Below are 11,397 nucleotides of genomic sequence, written 5' to 3'. Positions count from 1 at the left end.
CCCAAGTTTTCACAGGTTCATTCCTAATTAACTGTTGGTGTTTCTCACATTACATGTTAGTATAACTGAGTTAGGCCAATTTACTCATGAAATAGGAAAAGGTTGATCAGAGGAAGGGAGGGGTGGGTTCAGGCCACTTGGTACTGATTAGGGGGCAGTGGGCAGCCCTTGAAATCTCTACTGTTTTAACTTCTGAATTAAAGCTTCCAGGGAGACCTACATGAGCTCAGGTGATATAGACTCAAGAAAGAAGAACTACCTTCAGGAGAAAATCTTCACCAAGTGGGCCCCAAACTGAAAATCAATTTCCTAAGTATGTTCTATGTATTGGGCCTCCCAGAGGTAAAGAACCTACCTACAAGTGCAGGAGACGAAGGGGACATTGGTTTGATCCCTGGGTGGGGAGGATCTCCTGGAGGAGGGCATGGCACCCCACTCCAGTATTCTTGCCTGGAAAATCCCATGGACAGAGGAGCCTGGCGGGTTACAGTCCATGGGGTCACATGGAGCTGGACACGACTGAAGTAATATATCAGGCATGCATGTTCTATGTATTTTCAGAGTAGTTTGAAGATAGTGATAGTGGTGATGTAGAACTAAGATATATGAGTTTGGAAGGAGAAAATGGAGGTTCTAATTCTTGCTTGGATACTTTTGAGCTCTGTGATATTACATGAGTGAGCTAATCTGAGTGTATTTCATCACAGGGCTATAATAGGGATTTAAATATAATAAATATGCAATCAGTATATGCTCTTCTAAACACAGGCTTTTTTTGGGAGAGGAAAATGTATATATATATTCTACATATAAAGGTAGAAAATAAAAGGCATAAAGGAGGTGGTCAATAAAACAGACAAAGGAGTTTTAAATAGGGATAATTTTTCAAATCAAATATTTAAAATCCTATTTTTTGTCCTTTACAGAGTAATGTGAGGATACTTGACTAAAAAAAATTAAAGAACTCCCTCTCTTATTTTAGTGTCTCATATGGTCAAGAACGTGCCTGTAGTGCAGGAGACCTGGGTTCGATTCTTGTGTCAGAAAGGTCCCCTGGAAAAGGGAATGGCTACCCACTGCATTATTCTTGCCTGGAGAATTCCATGGCCAGAGGGGCCTGGTGGGCTACAGTCCACGGGGTCATAAAGAGCTGGACACGACTGAAGCAACTTAGCACACATGCACTCTTGTTTTTGCTTAAGTATTATACTTGTTTCACCACATAATATAATTAGATTGGTTACTTAATGTGATAATTCATAGCAATCAGGGAATATTTCATTTGAAAAGCTCCACTTTTTGTTTTAATGACATGCAAAGAATTTGTTAGGCACCTCCTTTCTAATAATAGCTGTATTACTTTTTATCTTATATTGCTGTCCCATTATATGCTTATATTCTTTTGGAATGGGCCAACGTTAAGTAATAAAACCAAAGATCTCTCACCTCTTGTCCATACAGAAGGGGAGATCTATCAGGGTTGCTGTTTAAGGAGGTGTAATCAGAGGAGCAGTAGGTCCCAGGGATTCTCAAGTCAGGAAGGAAGTGATGGCTCAGGACTGGGCCTGTTGAAGAACACCATCAGCATCACAAAGACAGTTTCAGTTCGTTCTGTTGCTCAGTCGTGTCTGACTCTGTGACCCCATGGACGGCAGCACGCCAGGCTTCCCTGTCCATCACCAATTCCCAGAGCTTGCTCAAACTCATGTCCATCAAGTCAGCGATGCCATCCAACCGTCTCATCCTCTGTTGTCCCCTTCTCCTCCTGCCTTCAATCTTTCCCAGCATCACAGTTAACTCTTTGAAAACTGGTTTGTCCATGACAGTGAATAACCACATTCCTCTGAATATCTCAAGTGGTCGAAAATCTGTATTGGAATTAGCAGGTATCTTTGGAAGAGGGATTGCTGCCCCTTGTGAAATGAAAAGGCTAAAAGAACTGAGCTTCCTGTCGGGTGGTTTCAGCCCTACCCTGGCAAGATTCATTAGACTAGAGTCTTTTCCATTCAGGTAAAGTTTTGAATGAGAAAGGAAGTGTTGAATTTATGGGTAATCTTTTTTTTTTTTGTCTAAAATACTAAAAGATCTGTTTTGGTATCTTGCAGTCAAATTCGGCAATTTCTCACTCTGTGTATATCACAAAGAACAAGGAAATCACTCCTTATGTTAAGATCAATTAGAATATATGATTTAAAAATGTTGTGAGACCTGCATCTGAATTGTGCCTAGATGATTTGAAGGAGGTTTGAGATGGAAGCTTATTAAGAGCTGTATGGGGAACTGTGGTATTTACACAGTAGCTTTAAAAATCTAATTGCAATTTAAAATTAATTAATTTAATTTAAAATGATTGATAATTAATTAATTATTGTTAATAGTTAACAAAACATTCACTTCACATTGCTGGTCCTTCTACCATCACATTTTTCTCACTTCATTTGTTTCAAATAACTGTTCTATGTGTATTACATTGAATTAAATATTTATCCTGAAGAAACATGCCCTAAGGAAGTTAGAGGTTCATAGTTAACAAAGAATGGTAGGCCAAGTTGCCAGAATGTCATGGATTATTCAGGAATTCAAACTCAGTTCGTGAATCCAAAATTGTTTGTAGGAGCTGTTTTTGTTTTTTTTTCTTTCACTTCTGGTTTTGAAAAATTTTTTATTGGCTGTTTGTTTGGCTCAGAGTCACAGAAGCACAAGCTGTGGACTTATAAAACCCTAAAGTTGGTTGTTCTCTTATTGTTCCACATGAGATGAGAAATATCAGTGAGTTTGGATCACTAAAAAGTGGGACTATGGTAAAGACTTAGAGAAAAGGAGAAAATGAAAGCCATGGGCCTTTGAATACCAGGGATTTTATTTGTATCATTTCTTTTTGGATTCCAGATACAAGAGATGTCATGGTATTTCTCCTTCTCTGTCTGGCTTTCTTTACTCAGTATGACACTCTCTAAATACCAGGGATTTTGAGAATCTAATGGAAAACACAGAGGAAAGCGTGAAAAAGGAAATAATTTAAAAGGCTAGCATAAAAATGAAAAACAAGATGGCCCATTTGAGAAGCTGTGCGGGCTCCTTCAAGGAATTCCGGGGTGGGAACTTGCATGGAAGAAGACATTGCCAGAGCAACATGGAAGGTAAATGGAGCGCAGTTACCTTCACTGCAAATCTCAGCCTCACTACAGGGTCCTCTGCCTCCCGTGGGTATGGGGGAAAGAGGGGTGTGGGGGGCTCCCCTTGGTTCTGAGATGAAACTGTGCATTCAAATGGGAGCTGCAGCTGAGTCAATTTGGAGTTAACTGGAACACTTCTTAGTCGAGTTGTATCAGTCAGGGCTCTCCAAAGAAACAGAATCGATAGGATAAAAAACTATTTAGGAATTGGAGTAGGAATTGGCTCCCACAGTTATGGAGGCTGAGAAGCCCCACAGTTTGCTGTCTGCAAGCTGGAGACCCGGGAAGGGTCTGGTGTCGGTCCTAGGGCCTGAAGGTGGATGTCCTAGTTCAATAGACAAGAGAAGAAAATACTCTTCCTTTTTGTTCTGCTGGGGCCTTAACTATTGGACGACACCCATTCACCCTGGTGAGGGGGGAAGCTTCTTTATTCAGTCTACTATTTCAATACTAATCTATTCCAGGAACACCCTCATAGACACACCCAGAAATAATGTCTTACCAGCTATGTGGGCATCCCTTGTCCCAATCAAGTTGACACATAAGATTAACCACCAAACCTGTATGAAGGCTTGGAAAGTTGGAGGAAATAATGTAAAATATTTTGAAAAATAAGAGAACTGGTGGATGTAAGAAGAGGTAATCAGTCTCCTTCAGGAGAAAAAGCTCATGAGTCCTTTGGTCCTGGGCTGGGAAGGCCAAGAACAGAACCCAAATGCAGTGAAATAATTTTTCCATGAGCCCAACTGACTGGCATTCCAACTATTTGTTTTTCAAGGGTTAGAAATAAGAAGCACTGTTTTGGGAGTATAGATGCTGGAGTTGGAAAGATGTGATATTAAGCCTTGGTTAACACTAACCTTGAGTAAGTTGCCATCTCTGAGTCTTGATTTCTGTTTGGGAAAGTAGGAGCACTAACAACCTCATTGCGGGGTTGCGAGTGACTTAAAAGAAAAAAATGAACGTAAAGCACATAGCTGGTGCTTAATTGTAGTAGCTATTAGTAAACTAGTAAAAGTTTTTTTTTTTTTTTTTTTTTTTTAATTTTCTTGCTCTAGCACGACTCTGCTAACCACCTGTTGTGGGGTCCTAGGCCAGTGAGCTCATCTCTCTGGGTCTTGGTTTCCTCATCTACAAAGTAGACCAGGTTGGTCTACTCTAGACTTTCTGAGTGTCTCCAACTTGCAAGTGTGGAAGAATCATCTGGGGATCTTGTTTAAAGGCAGATCCTGATTCAGTAGGTCTGCAGGACGGGGGGCCGTCAGTGAGTCTGCGGTGGGTGGGGTCAGGGAGCCTGCGGTGGGCGGGGTCAGGGAATCTGTGGTGGGCGGGGTCAGGGAGCCTGCGGTGGGCGGGGTCAGGGAGTCTGTGGTGGGCGGGGTCAGGGAGTCTGCAGGTTCAAAGAGCTCTGAGGTGCTGCCAATGCTGCAGGTCATGCTGCTGTCGATGTTGCTGGCACATGGGCCTTGCTTTTCCCAACCAAGGTCATCATCTAATGTTGAACCTGCTAGGATACTATGAACAGACAAACTGAAGTTGAACCCCTGAAGCTCTGAGGAAATGAGATGTTGTATTTTTCAATGAATAGAGAACATGGCTGAAGCTGAGGCCATCTGGGAGCTGGGAGATTAGGCCTGGGGAAACTGGAGTAGGTGCCTGACTAGCTGCAGTGGTAGGTATGGAGGTAGGGGTGGAAAAAACCAAAGAGGGTTGTATGTGGCAAATCTAACTTCCTATTGTGTTTAGTCTCTAACTGGGACTCCACAGAACAATACAAACACCATATTCTTTAATTCCTTTCAAGGGGGACCACTGTAAAACTTCACTGTTCCTGAATTTAATCCATTACAGGCTCCTATACTTAGTGAAATTGCAACAATTCAACAAACAATATAATTGCCCTAAATACTGCTTTAATATAATTATGTGTAACTCACTGGAATATGCTATTGCATACTATAACATATTATGACATAATGTTATCATAAAATTCCTTATCAAATGGAAACAAATAATGCACATGTGTTATCAGGTGTTGGTGTTTTCATCTGATGCCATACAGATTTTTCAAAAATAATAGGAATGTAAATATATTTTTCAGTCAGCTAGGAGTAATGAAGGGGACTGAAGTGAGAGGGAAGATCAAGGTTGTCATTTCTTAAAAATGTAACCTGCAGATCACCTGCATCAGTATCCCCTGGGCCCTAGATAAAATGCAGAATCCTGGGTTCCCTGCAGCTCTTACTGAATCAGAGTCAACAGGGCAGGAAATCTGGGGTATTCTTATGTATACCCCGAAGTTTGAGACCTTTTGATCTGGATTTTGCCCCTCTTCAGTATCATCTGGAACCCAGGCAATGGTAAGTCTGGTTGGGCAGAGGGGACACTTGTGACCTCTGTCCCCAGCTATTTACAAGATGCCTGCATGTGTGCCCCTGCCAGGGTGCCTCATGCAGGACGCTCCCTGCCTCAAGCCTACTTCATCGCCTTTCTCCCTTGCTCAGTTTATGGCACCACCAAGCCGCCCAGGTGCCCAGGTGAGATAGCTGGGAGTTGTCCTGACTCCTCCTTTTAAGCATTTCACCAGTTACTGAATCTGGTCAATTTCACCTCCAAAGTCATCCTCAAAAATGTCTTCTTTCCACTGTTCATGTCTTCTACCACTTAGATCGTGACTTTTGCCATTTATTTCACCATCATTCTTTTAACAAGTATTCATCTGCTAGTTACCTACTGTAGTCACCTACTGTGTTGTTTGAAGGTGAACTGAAGAAAAGGAAGCAAGGAAAGAGAAAGGAGTGTTGGGGAGTTTTTGGGTAGAGGAGTGACATAACTGCCTGGTTCTAAAAGGGTCCCTCTGGCTGCTATATTGAAGGAAGCCTGGAGAGGGGAGAAGCAGGGGCAGGGAGGATGGTTAGGGTTCGAATGCAGTATTCCATACAAGAGATGGTGTTGGCTTATATCAACCAGAGTGCTAACAGTGGAAATGGCAAGAAATCACTGGATTCTGGCTATAACCTAGAGGTGGGACCAGCGAGAGCATTTGCTGACAGAAAGGACATGGGATGTGATAGAGAGTATATAGTTATGCAGTGGCTGGAGGAGTCACTGCCACTACCCACTAACCAAGCTGGGGAAGCTGTTGGGTCTGTGGTGGGAATGAGTAGGGGAGAGATGGGACATACTTGATCATCATCTCTCACTGGACCACCAAATGTCCTCTTACTTGATTTCTGTGCCTAGAGCTTTATTCTTCAAAGGACTGCCAGAGTGTTTATATATATATATATATATATGAGGTTTCCATGGTCCTGCATAAAATCTTTCAGTGGTTCTCTGTTGTGTGCAGGGTCAAGTTTAATGGTATGGGATCTATCAGTCTGTCTCTTCCCTGCCTCTCTAGTGTTCTAACTCTCTGGTACCCTGTGATACTGATGTGCTAGTAATTGTCTGCAGCACAGGGATATCGCTTGTCTTGCCTTTGCTTATGTCTCAACCTCTGCTTAGAATGCTCTTCTCATGTCTGTTCCTTGAGAGCAAGGCTGGTGTCTTACTCATTAGTCTATCCCCAGCAATTGGTACACTGTGTGCGTGTGTGCTAATTCGCTTCCGTCGTGTCCAACTCTTTGCGACTCTGTGGACTGTAGTCACCAGGCTCCTCTGTCCATGGGATTCTCCAGGCAAGAATACTGGAGTGGGTAGCCATTCTCTTCTCCAAGGGGGCTCCCGGACCCAGGGATTGAATCCACGTCTCCCATGGCTCTTGCATTGCAGGAGGATTTTTTATTGCCACTGGGGAAGCCCCATAAGTACAGTAAACCAAACTAAAAGTCTCACTAGTGCTTTCTAAGGTAGGATAATTATAATTGCCAACATTTCACAGATGAAGAAATGGAGGTTCAGATCAGTTAAGCAACTTGAACTTAAATTGATTGTTCCAAGGTCACAGAATTGAAAACACATCTGTAATATCCCAAAGCCATTTTTTATTCTCTATACTATGCAAAACTACCTCCATTTTTGTCCAGAACCAGATCTGCCAGGCTCCCCTTTCTTGGGCTACCGGTTAACAGCCACGTTTGCAGTTACAAATATCTTACAAATGTATGGCCTCCCCAGATTTCTTTTTGGTTACCAGACAAACTCTGGCATGATAGCCACTCCCTTACTCACCCATGATAAAGCAAAAATGTCCGTAAAACAATAACATACACATCATGTAAGTGCTTGCACACAACTTTCTTTACTATAGAAAAGATCCTGGACTTCAAATTTTCTTTTGAAGCTATCTGGGAAGCCAGTTTAAAAAAATGTAATAAGAAAACATTATAGAAAGTCTGGAAAATAAGAGAAAAATATCATCTACTCTATTAATGTAAAATAGCTTTCATTTGCTCATATTACATATATTTTTACAAAGTTAGATTATATGTGTAATAAATCAAACTTTTAAAATTCAATGTGCTAAGTTGCTCAGGCGTGTTGTTTAGTTGCTCAGTCATGTCCAGCTCTTTGTGACCCCATGGACTGTAGCCCGCCAGGCTCCTCTGTCCATGGGGATTCTCCCAGCAAGAATACTAGAGTGGGTTGCCATGCCCTCCTCCAGGGGAATCTTCCCAACCTAGGGATTGAACCCAGGTCTCCTGCATTGCAGGCGGATTCTTTACCATCTAAGCCACCCGGTAACATTTAACTAGAAGCTAGTTAGTTAGATCTAGCTAGCTAGTTAGTTGGGTCTCCCAAAATAAAACTCAAGGTTGAGTTTTCACCTCCATCACTGAGTCTGAGGCAGAGCAGAAGCTGCAGTGCTCATGTCAGGAATCTGCTGTTTTCTCAAGTTTAGCTTCTGAGAAATTTGCAGACCCGTAAGAGATGAAAACCAGGGACCTTTCAGAGTATGATTGCTTACTTTTCAATTTCCATCTTTCAAGTAGTCTAATACTTCCTGGGACAAATAGAGTTTACTATGGAAATATCTTCTTTGAAGATGCAATTTAAAGACAGATTTCTTGTACTCTTATTTACAAAGACATTGTCAACAAATTGCATGTATTTATTCAACTTGTCCAAATAAAAGCCAAATAAGGCTCAGAAATTGATTTCTTGGCAATTTGGCTTTCTGAGGCAGGGAGTACAGGAAAGACCTTGTGGATATATTCTCCTTGGTTAAAAATTGAGTCAAACAAAGGAATATGAGGAAATCTGGGAGAGTGATAGACATGTTTATTATCTTGACTGTGGTGATAGTTTCATGGATATGTACATCAATTAAAATGTATTAAATTGCATATTTAAATAGGTTCAGTTTATTGTATGTCAATTATACTTCAATAATGCTATAAAACCAATAAATAAAAATTGAATCAAGCTATGGGTCTTTTCATCAAACTTGTTCAATACATTGACCTTTTTTCCCCCCTGAATTATATGAAGTTCATCCACAATGGCCCAAAGATGACTCTAGTTAAACTATATGTGTGTGTGTGTGTGTGTGCTGAGTCCATCAGTCGTGTCTATTTGCTACCCCATGAACTGTAGCCTGCCAGGATCCTCTGTCCAAGGGATTTCCAGGCGAGAATACTGGAATGGATTGTCATTTCCTTTTCCAGGGGATTTTCCTGACCCAGGGATTGAACCCGTGTCTCTTGTGTCTCCTGCATTGGCAGGCTGATTTTTTTTTTTTAAATCACTAGCACCACCTGGGAAGCCCCAGTTGAAAACCATAACTCACTATAAATGAAACTGCTGCTGCTGCTGCTAAGTCGCTTCAGTCGTGTCCGACTCTGTGCGACCCCATAGACGGCAGCCCACCAGGCTCCCCCATCCCTGGGATTCTCCAGAAACTAGGTAATGGTAAATACTGTACGGGGCTTCCGCAGTGGCTCAGCAGTAAAGAATCTGCCTGTAATGCAGGAGCTGCAGAAGATGCAGGTCTGATTCCTGGGTTGGGAAGATGCCCTGGAGGACAGAATGGCACCCCACTCCAGTATTCTTGTCTGGAGTATCCCATGGACAGAGGAGCCTGGTGGGCTCCAGTCCATGGGGTTGCAAAGAGTCGGACGTGACTGAAGTGACTTAGCATGCAAATACTGTGTAGAACTTGAGAATCATACAAAATTGTGTTGAAACTGAGAGAATGTAAAGGGAGATAGAACACAGAGTTATGCTTCCAGATCTGAGGCCTTGTATCTAGAAAATCTTGTGTCTGGCTACTGTTGGCTCACGTCTGACTTTGTATTAGCTGTGTAAAATCAAAATTAAGCAAAGATGCTATAGAATCAGCAATAGGGTCACTCATCCCTCACTGGAGAAAGGAGGAATATTGGAAGTTCATTTCCCTTATGTCCCTGTCTTTGGGAAGGTGTATATCTTTTGTGGCTGAACATTATATTTCCATTCTCAAAGCTAGGTATTACAGTTCTTGATCTTAAAGTTGCCTTCTTCTGTATTAACTGTTCACTCGGCTTCTCAATACCTTTTCACTTTCGAATGGACTGACCCAGACACTAAGGAAACCCAACAGTATACCTCGACTATCGTTCCTCAGGGAGCCTGGGACAGCCCACACCTGTTTGGCAATGTAAAATTAAAGCAGGGGCTGTATTATGATACGTAGATGACGTCCTTATCTGCAGCCTGTCAAAGGAAGCTTCACCAAAACACTTCAAGGTACTTAATTTCCTGGGCTCTGGGAGATATAAAGTATCTCAGATATAAAGTAGCTGTTAGTTTTTCAGTTGTATCTGACTCTTTGCAACCGCATGGACTGTAGCCATGGACTTCTCCAGGCAAGAGTACTGGAGTGGGCTGCCATGCCCTCTGATCTTCCTAATCCAGGGATCGAACCCAGGTCTCCTGCATTGCAGGCAGATTCTTTACCTGCTGAGCCACCAGGGAAGCCTAAAAAAGTATCCCCACAGAAGTCCAAATTTCCTCCCAGAGAGTCATCTACCTGGGACGTGTTCTAAGCCCAGGGAAGCACATCCTTATGACCCAGCATAAGGAGGCAATCTTCTACTTACAACCACCGCAAAGAAACCGCTCAGAACCTTCTAAGGAATGGCTAAATTTGGTAGGATTTTGATCCCTGAGTTTGGTCTCATACAAAACCGTTGTACGAGGCCTTGAAGGGACTGCACACAGAACCTCTAGATTGGACAGGGAATTTACAGAGTATTTGGTCAGATTACGACTGCCCTGATTAGTGCCCCAGTCCTAGGAACCCCAAATCTTAATAAGCCCTTTATTTACCTCAGAAAAACAGGGATTACCCTGAAAGTTCTCACCCAAAAAGTGGGGCCAGTTCCACAACCAGGGACATATCTCTCCAGGAAACTGGGCTCAGTGGCCTCAGGATGGCCAGGCTGTCTGAGAGCCTGGTATAGTCAGGTATAATCAAAGGAAGCAAGAATGGGCTGAGACCATTAAGGGGAGTGTCTTGGGTTCTCCCATTTCTGGGTCCCATAGCCTCTATATTTCTCATCCTTCTCTTTGGTCCTTGTATTTTTAACTACCTCATTGAATTCTCTTGCCTAGAACACAGCAATTGCTACTTCAAATGATGCTACACCAAGGATTCAATCCATCCTACCTGAAAAAGGGGACCATCAACACCCATGGACAAGGCTGTTGCCTCCTCCTACTCCCGACTCTCCACCTCCACAATCCTGAGCCTCCTACACCTAACAGATGGCAAGGAGATCTGGACCCGCACACTCGGCTTGAAGCAATTACACAAGATGAACTGTTGGCCCTCTGCCTCTGAAAAGATTGAAAGGGTCCAGACTCCTCGAGGGGTTGGAATGTTACAGGAGGCAGGTAGCTGGATATGTGCAGAGAAAGTGGGGTGGGGGCCAGATGGCAGGAAAGCATGCAACTTGTAAACATGAGGGGGCAGTCCATGGGCAGATAAAGAGGAGCAGGAGCCTCCAGACTGAGGGGAAACCACACATCTTGGGGTGATAGGTATCCTGGAGCCAGACCAAGAAAGGTGGGGAAAGGCAGGAATCGCAGAGAAGGAATGTAACCTTTTACTCCTTTGTACTCTCATTATAGTAAAATTAGCCTTGCAGATAAGAAGTACCCATTGTGTACTGATGCCATGAGGCTTTTGATCAAAGCTTTAAAAGGACAAAAATCTCTGCTTCCCTTGGGAAGATGGAGCTGGGATGAAAATCAGGAAATACAACCCCCAAACCCCTCCCTCCCCAATGAATATCCC

Source organism: Oryx dammah, unplaced genomic scaffold, assembly GCF_014754425.2.
Source record: "Oryx dammah isolate SB20612 unplaced genomic scaffold, SCBI_Odam_1.1 HiC_scaffold_27, whole genome shotgun sequence".
NCBI lineage: Eukaryota > Metazoa > Chordata > Mammalia > Artiodactyla > Bovidae > Oryx > Oryx dammah.
The sequence above is the reverse complement of the archived record's forward strand: the minus strand, read 5'-3'. Positions refer to the sequence as shown.